Source organism: Xyrauchen texanus, unplaced genomic scaffold (assembly GCF_025860055.1).
Source record: "Xyrauchen texanus isolate HMW12.3.18 unplaced genomic scaffold, RBS_HiC_50CHRs HiC_scaffold_287, whole genome shotgun sequence".
NCBI classification, from domain to species: Eukaryota; Metazoa; Chordata; class Actinopteri; order Cypriniformes; family Catostomidae; genus Xyrauchen; species Xyrauchen texanus.
In genome coordinates this window covers 1-14,007 of record NW_026266255.1, presented here as the reverse complement: position 1 = coordinate 14,007, position 14,007 = coordinate 1, and the positions used below count along the sequence as shown (strand labels likewise).

The following is a 14,007-nucleotide window of genomic DNA, read 5'->3' as shown; positions in this document are numbered from 1 at the left end:
ATAAAAATAAAAGTCCTATTTTCCACAGACCAATTTCACATCAGGTGGGGAGGACACCTTCTCAAGGTGTGAAATACAATGTTTCAGGACATTCTGATGTTGAATTCCAAAATAAGAGCCCCCCCAAAACTCATATATTACCTTTTTTGTCCATACATTCAGAAAATCATAAAAATAAAAGTCCTAGTTTCCACAGACCAGTTTCACCTCAGGTGGGGAGGACACCTTCTCAAGGTGTGAACTACAATGTTTCAGGACATTCTGATGTTTAATTCCAAAATAAGAGCCCCCCCCAATCTCGAATATTAGATGTTTTGTTTACACATTCAGAAAATCATAAAAATAAAGGTCCTAGTTTCCACAGACCAATTTCACCTCAGGTGGGGAGGACACCTTCTCAAGGTGTGAACTACAATTTTTCAGGACATTCTGATGTTGAATTCCAAAATAAGAGCCCCCCAAACTCGAATATTAGATGTTTTGTTTACACGTTCAGAAAATAAAAAAAAATAAAAGTCCTAGCTTCCACAAACCAATTTCAACTCATATGGAGAGGACACCTTCTCAAGGTGTCAACTACAATGTTTCAGAACATTATGATTTTGTCTTCCAAAATAAGAGCCCCCCCCAAAACTCATATATTACCTTTTTTGTCCATACATTCAGAAAATCATAAAAATAAAAGTCCTAGTTTCCACAGACCAATTTCACCTCAGATGGGGAGGACACCTTCTCAAGGTGTGAACTCAAATGTTTCAGGATATTCTGATGTTGAATTCCAAAATAAGAGCCCCCCAAACTCGAATATTAGATGTTTTGTTTACACATTCAGAAAATCATAAAAATAAAAGTCCTAGTTTCCACAGACCAATTTCACCTCAGGAGGGGAGAACACCTTCTCAAGGTGTGAATTACAATGTTTCAAGACATTCTGATGTTGAATTCCAAAATAAGAGCCTCCCTAATACTCATATATTACCTTTTTGTCCATACATTCAGAAAATCATAAAAATAAAAGTCCTAGTTTCCACAGACCAATTTCACCTCAGGTGGAAAGGACACCTTCTCAAGGTGTGAACTACAATGTTTCAGGACATTCTGATGTTGAATTCCAAAATAAGAGCCCCCAAACTCGAATATTAGATGTTTTGTTTACACATTCAGAAAATCATAAAAATAAAAGTCCTAGTTTCCACAGACCAATTTCATCTCAGGTGGGGAGGACACCTTCTCAAGGTGTGAACTACAATGTTCAGGACATTCTGATGTTGAATTCCAAAATAAGAGCCCCCAAAATTCATATTACCTTTTTTGTCCATACATTCAGAAAATCAAAAAATAAAAGTCCTGGTTTCCACAGACCAGTTTCACCTCAGGTGGGGAGGACACCTTCTCAAGGTGTGAACTGCAATGTTTCAGGACATTCTGATGTTGAATTCCAAAATAAGAGCCCCCCAAACTCGAATATTAGATGTTTTGTTTACACGTTCAGAAAATAAAAAAAATAAAAGTCCTAGCTTCCACAGACCAATTTCAACTCATATGGAGAGGACACCTTCTCAAGGTGTCAACTACAATGTTTCAGAGTATTATGATTTTGTCTTCCAAAATAAAAGCCCCCCCAAAACTCATATATTACCTTTTTTGTCCATACATTCAGAAAATCATAAAAATAAAAGTCCTAGTTTCCACAGACCAATTTCACCTCAGATGGGGAGGACACCTTCTCAAGGTGTGAACTACAATGTTTCAGGATATTCTGATGTTGAATTCCAAAATAAGAGCCCCCCAAACTCGAATATTAGATGTTTTGTTTACACATTCAGAAAATCATAAAAATAAAAGTCCTAGTTTCCACAGACCAATTTCACCTCAGGAGGGGAGAACACCTTCTCAAGGTGTGAATTACAATGTTTCAAGACATTCTGATGTTGAATTCCAAAATAAGAGCCTCCCCAAAACTCATATATTACCTTTTTGTCCATACATTCAGAAAATCATAAAAATAAAAGTCCTAGTTTCCACAGACCAATTTCACCTCAGGTGGGGAGGACACCTTCTCAAGGTGTGAACTACAATGTTTCAGGACATTCTGATGTTGAATTCCAAAATAAGAGCCCCCCAAACTCGAATATTAGATGTTTTGTTTACACATTCAGAAAATCATAAAAATAAAAGTCCTAGTTTCCACAGACAAATTTCACATCAGGTGGGGAGGACACCTTCTCAAGGTGTGAACTACAATGTTTCAGGACATTCTGATGTTGAATTCCAAAATAAGAGCCCCCCAAACTCATATATTACCTTTTTTGTCCATACATTCAGAAAATCATAAAAATAAAAGTCCTAGTTTCCACAGACCAATTTCACCTCAGGTGGGGAGGACACCTTCTCAAGGTGTGAACTGTAATGTTTCAGGACATTCTGATGTTGAATTCCAAAATAAGAGCCCCCCAAACTCGAATATTAGATGTTTTGTTTACACATTCAGAAAATCATAAAAATAAAAGTCCTAGTTTCCACAGACCAATTTCACCTCAGGTGGAAAGGACACCTTCTCAAGGTGTGAACTACAATGTTTCAGGACATTCTGATGTTGAATTCCAAAATAAGAGCCCCCCAAACTCGAATATTAGATGTTTTGTTTACACATTCAGAAAATCATAAAAATAAAAGTCCTAGTTTCCACAGACCAATTTCACCTCAGGTGGGGAGGACACCTTCTCAAGGTGTGAACTAAAATGTTCAGGACATTCTGATGTTGAATTCCAAAATAAGAGCCCCCAAAACTCATATTACCTTTTTTGTCCATACATTCAGAAAATCATAAAAATAAAAGTCCTGGTTTCCACAGACCAGTTTCACCTCAGGTGGGGAGGACACCTTCTCAAGGTATGAACTGCAATGTTTCAGGACATTCTGATGTTGAATTCCAAAAAAGAGCCCCCAAACTCGAATATTAGATGTTTTGTTTACACATTCAGAAAATCATAAAAATAAAAGTCCTAGATTCCACAGACCAATTTCACCTCAGGTGGGGAGGACACCTATTCAAGGTGTGAACTACAATGTTTCAGGACATTCTGATGTTGAATTCCAAAATAAGAGCCCCCCAAACTCGAATATTAGATGTTTTGTTAACACATTCAGAAAATCATAAAAATAAAAGTCCTGGTTTCCACAGACCAGTTTCACCTCAGGTGGGGAGGACCCTTCTCAAGGTATGAACTGCAATATTTCAGGACATTCTGATGTTGAATTCCAAAATAAGAGCCCCCCAAACTCGAATATTAGATGTTTTGTTTACACATTCAGAAAATCATAAAAATAAAAGTCCTAGATTCCACAGACCAATTTCACCTCAGGTGGGGAGGACACCTATTCAAGGTGTGAACTACAATGTTTCAGGACATTCTGATGTTGAATTCCAAAATAAGAGCCCCCCCAATACTCATATATTACCTTTTTTGTCCATATATTCAGAAAATCATAAAAATAAAAGTCCTAGTTTCCACAGACCAATTTCACCTCAGGTGGGGAGGACACCTTCTCAAGGTGTGAACTACAATGTTTCAGGATATTCTGATGTTGAATTCCAAAATAAGAGCCCCCCAAACTCGAATATTAGATGTTTTGTTTACACATTCAGAAAATCATAAAAATAAAAGTCCTAGTTTCCACAGACCAATTTCACCTCAGGAGGGAGAACACCTTCTCAAGGTGTGAATTACAATGTTTCAAGACATTCTGATGTTGAATTCCAAAATAAGAGCCTCCCCAAAACTCATATATTACCTTTTTGTCCATACATTCAGAAAATCATAAAAATAAAAGTCCTAGTTTCCACAGACCAATTTCACCTCAGGTGGGGAGGACACCTTCTCAAGGTGTGAACTACAATGTTTCAGGACATTCTGATGTTGAATTCCAAAATAAGAGCCCCCCAAACTCGAATATTAGATGTTTTGTTTACACATTCTGAAAATCATAAAAATAAAAGTCCTAGTTTCCACAGACCAATTTCACATCAGGTGGGGAGGACACCTTCTCAAGGTGTGAACTACAATGTTTCAGGACATTCTGATGTTGAATTCCAAAATAAGAGCCCCCCAAATCTCATATATTACCTTTTTTGTCCATACATTCAGAAAATCATAAAAATAAAAGTCCTAGTTTCCACAGACCAATTTCACCTCAGGTGGGGAGGACACCTTCTCAAGGTGTGAACTGCAATGTTTCAGGACATTCTGATGTTGAATTCCAAAATAAGAGCCCCCCAAACTCGAATATTAGATGTTTTGTTTACACATTCAGAAAATCATAAAAATAAAAGTCCTAGTTTCCACAGACCAATTTCACCTCAGGTGGGGAGGACACCTTCTCAAGGTGTGAACTACAATGTTCAGGACATTCTGATGTTGAATTCCAAAATAAGAGCCCCCCAAAACTCATATTACCTTTTTTGTCCATACATTCAGAAAATCATAAAAATAAAAGTCCTGGTTTCCACAGACCAGTTTCACCTCAGGTGGGGAGGACACCTTCTCAAGGTATGAACTGCAATGTTTCAGGACATTCTGATGTTGAATTCCAAAATAAGAGCCCCCCAAACTCGAATATTAGATGTTTTGTTTACACATTCAGAAAATCATAAAAATAAAAGTCCTAGATTCCACAGACCAATTTCACCTCAGGTGGGGAGGACACCTATTCAAGGTGTGAACTACAATGTTTCAGGACATTCTGATGTTGAATTCCAAAATAAGAGCCCCCCAAACTCGAATATTAGATGTTTTGTTAACACATTCAGAAAATCATAAAAATAAAAGTCCTAGTTTCCACAGACCAGTTTCACCTCAGGTGGGGAGGACACCTTCTCAAGGTGTGAACTACAATGTTTCAGGACATTCTGATGTTGAATTCCAAAATAAGAGCCCCCCCCAAACTCGAATATTAGATGTTTTGTTTACACATTCAGAAAATCATAAGAATAAAGGTCCTAGTTTCCACAGACCAATTTCACCTCAGGTGGGGAGGACACCTTCTCAAGGTGTGAACTACAATTTTTCAGGACATTCTGATGTTGAATTCCAAAATAAGAGCCCCCCAAACTCGAATATTAGATGTTTTGTTTACACGTTCAGAAAATAAAAAAAATAAAAGTCCTAGCTTCCACAGACCAATTTCAACTCATATGGAGAGGACACCTTCTCAAGGTGTCAACTACAATGTTTCAGAGTATTATGATTTTGTCTTCCAAAATAAGAGCCCCCCCAAAACTCATATATTACCTTTTTTGTCCATACATTCAGAAAATCATAAAAATAAAAGTCCTAGTTTCCACAGACCAATTTCACCTCAGATGGGGAGGACACCTTCTCAAGGTGTGAACTACAATGTTTCAGGATATTCTGATGTTGAATTCCAAAATAAGAGCCCCCCAAACTCGAATATTAGATGTTTTGTTTACACATTCAGAAAATCATAAAAATAAAAGTCCTAGTTTCCACAGACCAATTTCACCTCAGGAGGGGAGAACACCTTCTCAAGGTGTGAATTACAATGTTTCAAGACATTCTGATGTTGAATTCCAAAATAAGAGCCTCCCCAAAACTCATATATTACCTTTTTTGTCCATACATTCAGAAAATCATAAAAATAAAAGTCCTAGTTTCCACAGACCAATTTCACCTCAGGTGGGGAGGACACCTTCTCAAGGTGTGAACTACAATGTTTCAGGACATTCTGATGTTGAATTCCAAAATAAGAGCCCCCCAAACTCGAATATTAGATGTTTTGTTTACACATTCAGAAAATCATAAAAATAAAAGTCCTAGTTTCCACAGACCAATTTCACATCAGGTGGGGAGGACACCTTCTCAAGGTGTGAACTACAATGTTTCAGGACATTCTGATGTTGAATTCCAAAATAAGAGCCCCCCAAAACTCATATATTACCTTTTTTGTCCATACATTCAGAAAATCATAAAAATAAAAGTCCTAGTTTCCACAGACCAATTTCACCTCAGGTGGGGAGGACACCTTCTCAAGGTGTGAACTGCAATGTTTCAGGACATTCTGATGTTGAATTCCAAAATAAGAGCCCCCCAAACTCGAATATTAGATGTTTTGTTTACACATTCAGAAAATCATAAAAATAAAAGTCCTAGTTTCCACAGACCAATTTCACCTCAGGTGGAAAGGACACCTTCTCAAGGTGTGAACTACAATGTTTCAGGACATTCTGATGTTGAATTCCAAAATAAGAGCCCCCAAACTCGAATATTAGATGTTTTGTTTACACATTCAGAAAATCATAAAAATAAAAGTCCTAGTTTCCACAGACCAATTTCACCTCAGGTGGGGAGGACACCTTCTCAAGGTGTGAACTACAATGTTCAGGACATTCTGATGTTGAATTCCAAAATAAGAGCCCCCCAAAACTCATATTACCTTTTTTGTCCATACATTCAGAAAATCATAAAAATAAAAGTCCTGGTTTCCACAGACCAGTTTCACCTCAGGTGGGGAGGACACCTTCTCAAGGTATGAACTGCAATGTTTCAGGACATTCTGATGTTGAATTCCAAAATAAGAGCCCCCCAAACTCGAATATTAGATGTTTTGTTTACACATTCAGAAAATCATAAAAATAAAAGTCCTAGATTCCACAGACCAATTTCACCTCAGGTGGGGAGGACACCTATTCAAGGTGTGAACTACAATGTTTCAGGACATTCTGATGTTGAATTCCAAAATAAGAGCCCCCCAAACTCGAATATTAGATGTTTTGTTAACACATTCAGAAAATCATAAAAATAAAAGTCCTAGTTTCCACAGACCAGTTTCACCTCAGGTGGGGAGGACACCTTCTCAAGGTGTGAAATACAATGTTTCAGGACATTCTGATGTTGAATTCCAAAATAAGAGCACCCCCAAAACTCATATATTACCTTTTTTGTCCATACATTCAGAAAATCATAAAAATAAAAGTCCTAGTTTCCACAGACCAGTTTCACCTCAGGTGGGGAGGACACCTTCTCAAGGTGTGAACTACAATTATTCAGGACATTCTGATGTTGAATTCCAAAATAAGAGCCCCCCCCAAACTCGAATATTAGATGTTTTATTTACACATTCAGAAAATCATAAAAATAAAAGTCCTAGTTTCCACAGACCAATTTCACCTCAGGTGGGGAGGACACCTTCTCAAGGTGTGAAATACAATGTTTCAGGACATTCTGATGTTGAATTCCAAAATAAGAGCCCCCCCAAAACTCATATATTACCTTTTTTGTCCATACATTCAGAAAATCATAAAAATAAAAGTCCTAGTTTCCACAGACCAGTTTCACCTCAGGTGGGGAGGACACCTTCTCAAGGTGTGAACTACAATGTTTCAGGACATTCTGATGTTGAATTCCAAAATAAGAGCCCCCCCCAAACTCGAATATTAGATGTTTTGTTTATACATTCAGAAAATCATAAAAATAAAGGTCCTAGTTTCCACAGACCAATTTCACCTCAGGTGGGGAGGACACCTTCTCAAGGTGTGAACTACAATTTTTCAGGACATTCTGATGTTGAATTCCAAAATAAGAGCCCCCCAAACTCGAATATTAGATGTTTTGTTTACACATTCAGAAAATCATAAAACTAAAAGTCCTTGCTTCCACAGACCAATTTCACCTCAGATGGAGAGGACACTTTCTCAATGTTTCAGGACATTCTGATGTTGAATTCCAAAATAAGAGCCCCCCAAAACTCATATATTACCTTTTTTGTCCATACATTCAGAAAATCATAAAAATAAAAGTCCTAGTTTCCACAGACCAATTTCACCTCAGGTGGGGAGGACACCTTCTCAAGGTGTGAACTACAATGTGTCAGGACATTCTGATGTTGAATTCCAAAATAAGAGCCCCCCAAATCTCGAATATTAGATGTTTTGTTTACACATTCAGAAAATAAAAAAAAAATAAAAGTCCTAGCTTGCACAGACCAATTTCACCTCATATGGAGAGGACACCTTCTCAAGGTGTCAACTACAATGTTTCAGGACATTATGATTTTGTCTTCCAAAATAAGAGCCCCCAAAACTCATATATTACCTTTTTGTCCATACATTCAGAAAATCATAAAAATAAAAGTCCTAGTTTCCACAGACCAATTTCACCTCAGATGGGGAGGACACCTTCTCAAGGTGTGAACTACAATGTTTCAGGACATTCTGATGTTGAATTCCAAAATAAGAGCCCCCCAAACTCGAATATTAGATGTTTTGTTTACACATTCAGAAAATCATAAAAATAAAAGTCCTAGTTTCCACAGACCAATTTCACCTCAGGAGGGGAGAACACCTTCTCAAGGTGTGAACTACAATGTTTCAGGACATTCTGATGTTGAATTCCAAAATAAGAGCCCCCCAAACTCGAATATTAGATGTTTTGTTTACACATTCAGAAAATCATAAAAATAAAAGTCCTAGTTTCCACAGACCAATTTCACCTCAGGTGGGGAGGACACCTTCTCAAGGTGTGAACTACAATGTGTCAGGACATTCTGATGTTGAATTCCAAAATAAGAGCCCCCCAAATCTCGAATATTAGATGTTTTGTTTACACATTCAGAAAATAAAAAAAAAATAAAAGTCCTAGCTTCCACAGACCAATTTCACCTCATATGGAGAGGACACCTTCTCAAGGTGTCAACCACAATGTTTCAGGACATTATGATTTTGTCTTCCAAAATAAGAGCCCCCCAAAACTCATATATTACCTTTTTTGTCCATACATTCAGAAAATCATAAAAATAAAAGTCCTAGTTTCCACAGACCAATTTCACCTCAGGTGGGGAGGACACCTTCTCAAGGTGTGAACTACAATGTTTCAGGACATTCTGATGTTGAATTCCAAAATAAGAGCCCCCCAAACTCGAATATTAGATGTTTTGTTTACACATTCAGAAAATCATAAAAATAAAAGTCCTTGCTTCCACAGACCAATTTCACCTCAGATGGAGAGGACACCTCAATGTTTCAGGACATTCTGATGTTGAATTCCAAAATAAGAGCCCCCCCAAACTCATATATTACCTTTTTTGTCCATACATTCAGAAAATCATAAAAATAAAAGTCCTAGTTTCCACAGACCAATTTCACCTCAGGTGGGGAGGACACCTTCTCAAGGTGTGAACTACAATGTTTCAGGACATTCTGATGTTGAATTCCAAAATAAGAGCCCCCAAATCTCGAATATTAGATGTTTTGTTTACACATTTAGAAAATAAAAAATAAATAAAAGTCCTAGCTTCCACAGACCAATTTCACCTCAGGTGGAGAAGATACCTTCTCAAGGTGTGAACTACAATGTTTCAGGACATTCTGATGTTTTCTTCCAAAATAAGAGCCCCCCCAAACTCATATATTACCTTTTTTGTCCATACATTCAGAAAATCATAAAAATAAAAGTCCTAGTTTCCACAGACCAATTTCACCTCAGGTGGGGAGGACACCTTCTCAAGGTGTGAACTACAATGTTTCAGGACATTCTGATGTTGAATTCCAAAATAAGAGCCCCCCAAAACTCATATATTACCTTTTTTGTCCATACATTCAGAAAATCATAAAAATAAAAGTCCTAGTTTCCACAGACCAATTTCACCTCAGGTGGGGAGGACACCTTCTCAAGGTGTGAACTACAATGTGTCAGGACATTCTGATGTTGAATTCCAAAATAAGAGCCCCCCAAATCTCGAATATTAGATGTTTAGTTTACACATTCAGAAAATAAAAAAAAAAATAAAAGTCCTAGCTTCCACAGACCAATTTCACCTCATATGGAGAGGACACCTTCTCAAGGTGTCAACTACAATGTTTCAGGACATTATGATTTTGTCTTCCAAAATAAGAGCCCCCCAAAACTCATATATTACCTTTTTTGTCCATACATTCAGAAAATCATAAAAATAAAAGTCCTAGTTTCCACAGACCAATTTCACCTCAGATGGGGAGGACACCTTCTCAAGGTGTGAACTACAATGTTTCAGGACATTCTGATGTTGAATTCCAAAATAAGAGCCCCCCAAACTCGAATATTAGATGTTTTGTTTACACATTCAGAAAATCATAAAAATAAAAGTCCTAGTTTCCACAGACCAATTTCACCTCAGGAGGGGAGAACACCTTCTCAAGGTGTGAACTACAATGTTGCAGGACATTCTGATGTTGAATTCCAAAATAAGAGCCCCCCAAACTCGAATATTAGATGTTTTGTTTACACATTCAGAAAATCATAAAAATAAAAGTCCTAGTTTCCACAGACCAATTTCACCTCAGGTGGGGAGGACACCTTCTCAAGGTGTGAACTACAATGTTTCAGGACATTCTGATGTTGAATTCCAAAATAAGAGCCCCCCAAATCTCGAATATTAGAGGTTTTGTTTACACATTCAGAAAATAAAAAAAAAATAAAAGTCCTAGCTTCCACAGACCAATTTCACCTCATATGGAGAGGACACCTTCTCAAGGTGTCAACCACAATGTTTCAGGACATTATGATTTTGTCTTCCAAAATAAGAGCCCCCAAAACTCATATATTACCTTTTTGTCCATACATTCAGAAAATCATAAAAATAAAAGTCCTAGTTTCCACAGACCAATTTCACCTCAGGTGGGGAGGACACCTTCTCAAGGTGTGAACTACAATGTTTCAGGACATTCTGATGTTGAATTCCAAAATAAGAGCCCCCAAACTCGAATATTAGATGTTTTGTTTACACATTCAGAAAATCATAAAAATAAAAGTCCTTGCTTCCACAGACCAATTTCACCTCAGATGGAGAGGACACCTTCTCAATGTTTCAGGACATTCTGATGTTGAATTCCAAAATAAGAGCCCCCCCAAACTCATATATTACCTTTTTTGTCCATACATTCAGAAAATCATAAAAATAAAAGTCCTAGTTTCCACAGACCAATTTCACCTCAGGTGGGGAGGACACCTTCTCAAGGTGTGAACTACAATGTTTCAGGACATTCTGATGTTGAATTCCAAAATAAGAGCCCCCAAATCTCGAATATTAGATGTTTTGTTTACACATTTAGAAAATAAAAAATAAATAAAAGTCCTAGCTTCCACAGACCAATTTCACCTCAGGTGGAGAAGATACCTTCTCAAGGTGTGAACTACAATGTTTCAGGACATTCTGATGTTTTCTTCCAAAATAAGAGCCCCCCAAACTCATATATTACCTTTTTGTCCATACATTCAGAAAATCATAAAAATAAAAGTCCTAGTTTCCACAGACCAATTTCACCTCAGGTGGGGAGGACACCTTCTCAAGGTGTGAACTACAATGTTTCAGGACATTCTGATGTTGAATTCCAAAATAAGAGCCCCCAAATCTCATATATTACCTGTTTTGTCCATACATTCAGAAAATCATAAAAATAAAAGTCCTAGTTTCCACAGACCAATTTCACCTCAGGTGGGGAGGACACCTTCTCAAGGTGTCAACTACAATGTTTCAGGACATTCTGATGTTGTCTTCCAAAATAAGAACCCCCCAAAACTCGAATATTAGATGTTTTGTGTACACATTCAGAAAATCATAAAAATAAAGGTCCTAGTTTCCACAGACCAATTTCACCTCAGGTGGGGAGGACACCTTCTCAAGGTGTGAACTACAATGTTTCAGGACATTCTGATGTTGTCTTCCAAAATAAGAGCCCCCCAAATCTCATATATTACCTGTTTTGTCCATACATTCAGAAAATCATAAAAATAAAAGTCCTAGTTTCCACAGACCAATTTCACCTCAGGTGGGGAGGACACCTTCTCAAGGTGTCAACTACAATGTTTCAGGACATTATGATGTTGTCTTCCAAAATAAGAGCCTCCCCAAAACTCATATATTACCATTTTTGTCCATACATTCAGAAAATCATAAAAATAAAAGTCCAAGTTTCCACAGACCAATTTCACCTCAGGTGGGGAGGACACCTTCTCAAGGTGTGAACTGCAATGTTTCAGGACATTCTGTTGAATTCCAAAATAAGAGCCCACCAAACTTGAATATTAGATGTTTTGTTTACACATTCAGAAAATCATAAAAATAAAAGTCCTAGTTTCCACAGACCAATTTCACCTCAGGTGGGGAGGACACCTTCTCAAGGTGTGAACTACAATGTTTCAGGACATTCTGATGTTGAATTCCAAAATAAGAGCCCCCCAAAACTCATATATTACCTTTTTGTCCATACATTCAGAAAATCATAAAAATAAAAGTCCTAGTTTCCACAGACCAGTTTCACCTCAGGTGGGGAGGACACCTTCTCAAGGTGTGAACTACAATGTTTCAGGACATTCTGATGTTGAATTCCAAAATAAGAGCCCCCAAACTCGAATATTAGATGTTTTGTTTACACATTCAGAAAATCATAAAAATAAAAGTCCTAGTTTCCACAGACCAATTTCACCTCAGGTGGGGAGGACACCTTCTCAAGGTGTGAACTACAATGTTTCAGGACATTCTGATGTTGAATTCCAAAATAAGAGCCCCCAAACTCGAATATTAGATGTTTTGTTTACACATTCAGAAAATCATAAAAATAAAAGTCCTTGCTTCCACAGACCAATTTCACCTCAGATGGAGAGGACACCTTCTCAATGTTTCAGGACATTCTGATGTTGAATTCCAAAATAAGAGCCCCCAAAACTCATATATTACCTTTTTTGTCCATACATTCAGAAAATCATAAAAATAAAAGTCCTAGTTTCCACAGACCAATTTCACCTCAGGTGGGGAGGACACCTTCTCAAGGTGTGAACTACAATGTGTAAAGACATTCTGATGTTGAATTCCAAAATAAGAGCCCCCAAATCTCGAATATTAGATGTTTTGTTTACACATTCAGAAAATGAAAAAAAATAAAAGTCCTAGCTTCCACAGACCAATTTCACCTCAGGTGGAGAGGATACCTTCTCAAGGTGTGAACTACAATGTTTCAGGACATTCTGATGTTTTCTTCCAAAATAAGAGCCCCCCAAAACTCATATATTACCTGTTTTGTCCATACATTCAAAAAATCATAAAAATAAAAGTCCTAGCTTCCACAGACCAATTTCACCTCATATGGAGAGGACACCTTCTCAAGGTGTCAACTACAATGTTTCAGGACATTCTGATGTTGTCTTCCAAAATAAGAGCCCCCCAAAACTCGAATATTAGATGTTTTGTGTACACATTCAGAAAATCATAAAAATAAAAGTCCTAGATTCCACAGACCAATTTCACCTCAGGTGGGGAGGACACCTTCTCAAGGTGTGAACTACAATGTTTCAGGACATTCTGATGTTGTCTTCCAAAATAAGAGCCCCCCAAATCTCATATATTACCTGTTTTGTCCATACATTCAGAAAATCATAAAAATAAAAGTCCTAGCTTCCACAGACCAATTTCACCTCAGGTGGGGAGGACACCTTCTCAAGGTGTGAACTACAATGTTTCAGGACATTCTGATGTTGAATTACAAAATAAGAGCCCCCCAAACTCGAATATAAGATGTTTTGTTTACACATTCAGAAAATCATAAAAATAAAAGTCCTAGCTTCCACAGACCAGTTTCACCTCAGGTGGAGAGGATACCTTCTCAAGGTTTGAACTACAATGTTTCAGGACATTCTGATGTTGAATTCCAAAATAAGAGCCCCCCAAATCTCATATATTACTTTTTTGTCCATACATTCATAAAATCATAAAAATAAAAGTCCTAGTTTCCACAGACCAATTTCACCTCAGGTGGGGAGGACACCTTCTCAAGGTGTCAACTACAATGTTTCAGGACATTCTGATGTTGTCTTCCAAAATAAGAGCCCCCCAAAACTCGAATATTAGATGTTTTGTGTACACATTCAGAAAATCATAAAAATAAAAGTCCTAGTTTCCACAGACCAATTTCACCTCAGGTGGGGAGGACACCTTCTCAAGGTGTGAACTACAATGTTT

At 37.4% G+C, this 14,007-nt stretch overlaps 1 long non-coding RNA gene across 1 annotated transcript; it reads left to right on the top strand.

Moving 5' to 3' along the window:
• The first annotated feature begins 7,485 nt into the window (after positions 1 to 7,485).
• Positions 7,486 to 13,547, top strand: LOC127642020 (uncharacterized). The gene is made up of 3 exons (XR_007970249.1): positions 7,486 to 7,550; positions 9,523 to 9,689; positions 13,491 to 13,547. It is a non-coding gene; the product is annotated as an uncharacterized LOC127642020 (long non-coding RNA).
• The last annotated feature ends 460 nt before the right edge of the window (positions 13,548 to 14,007 follow it).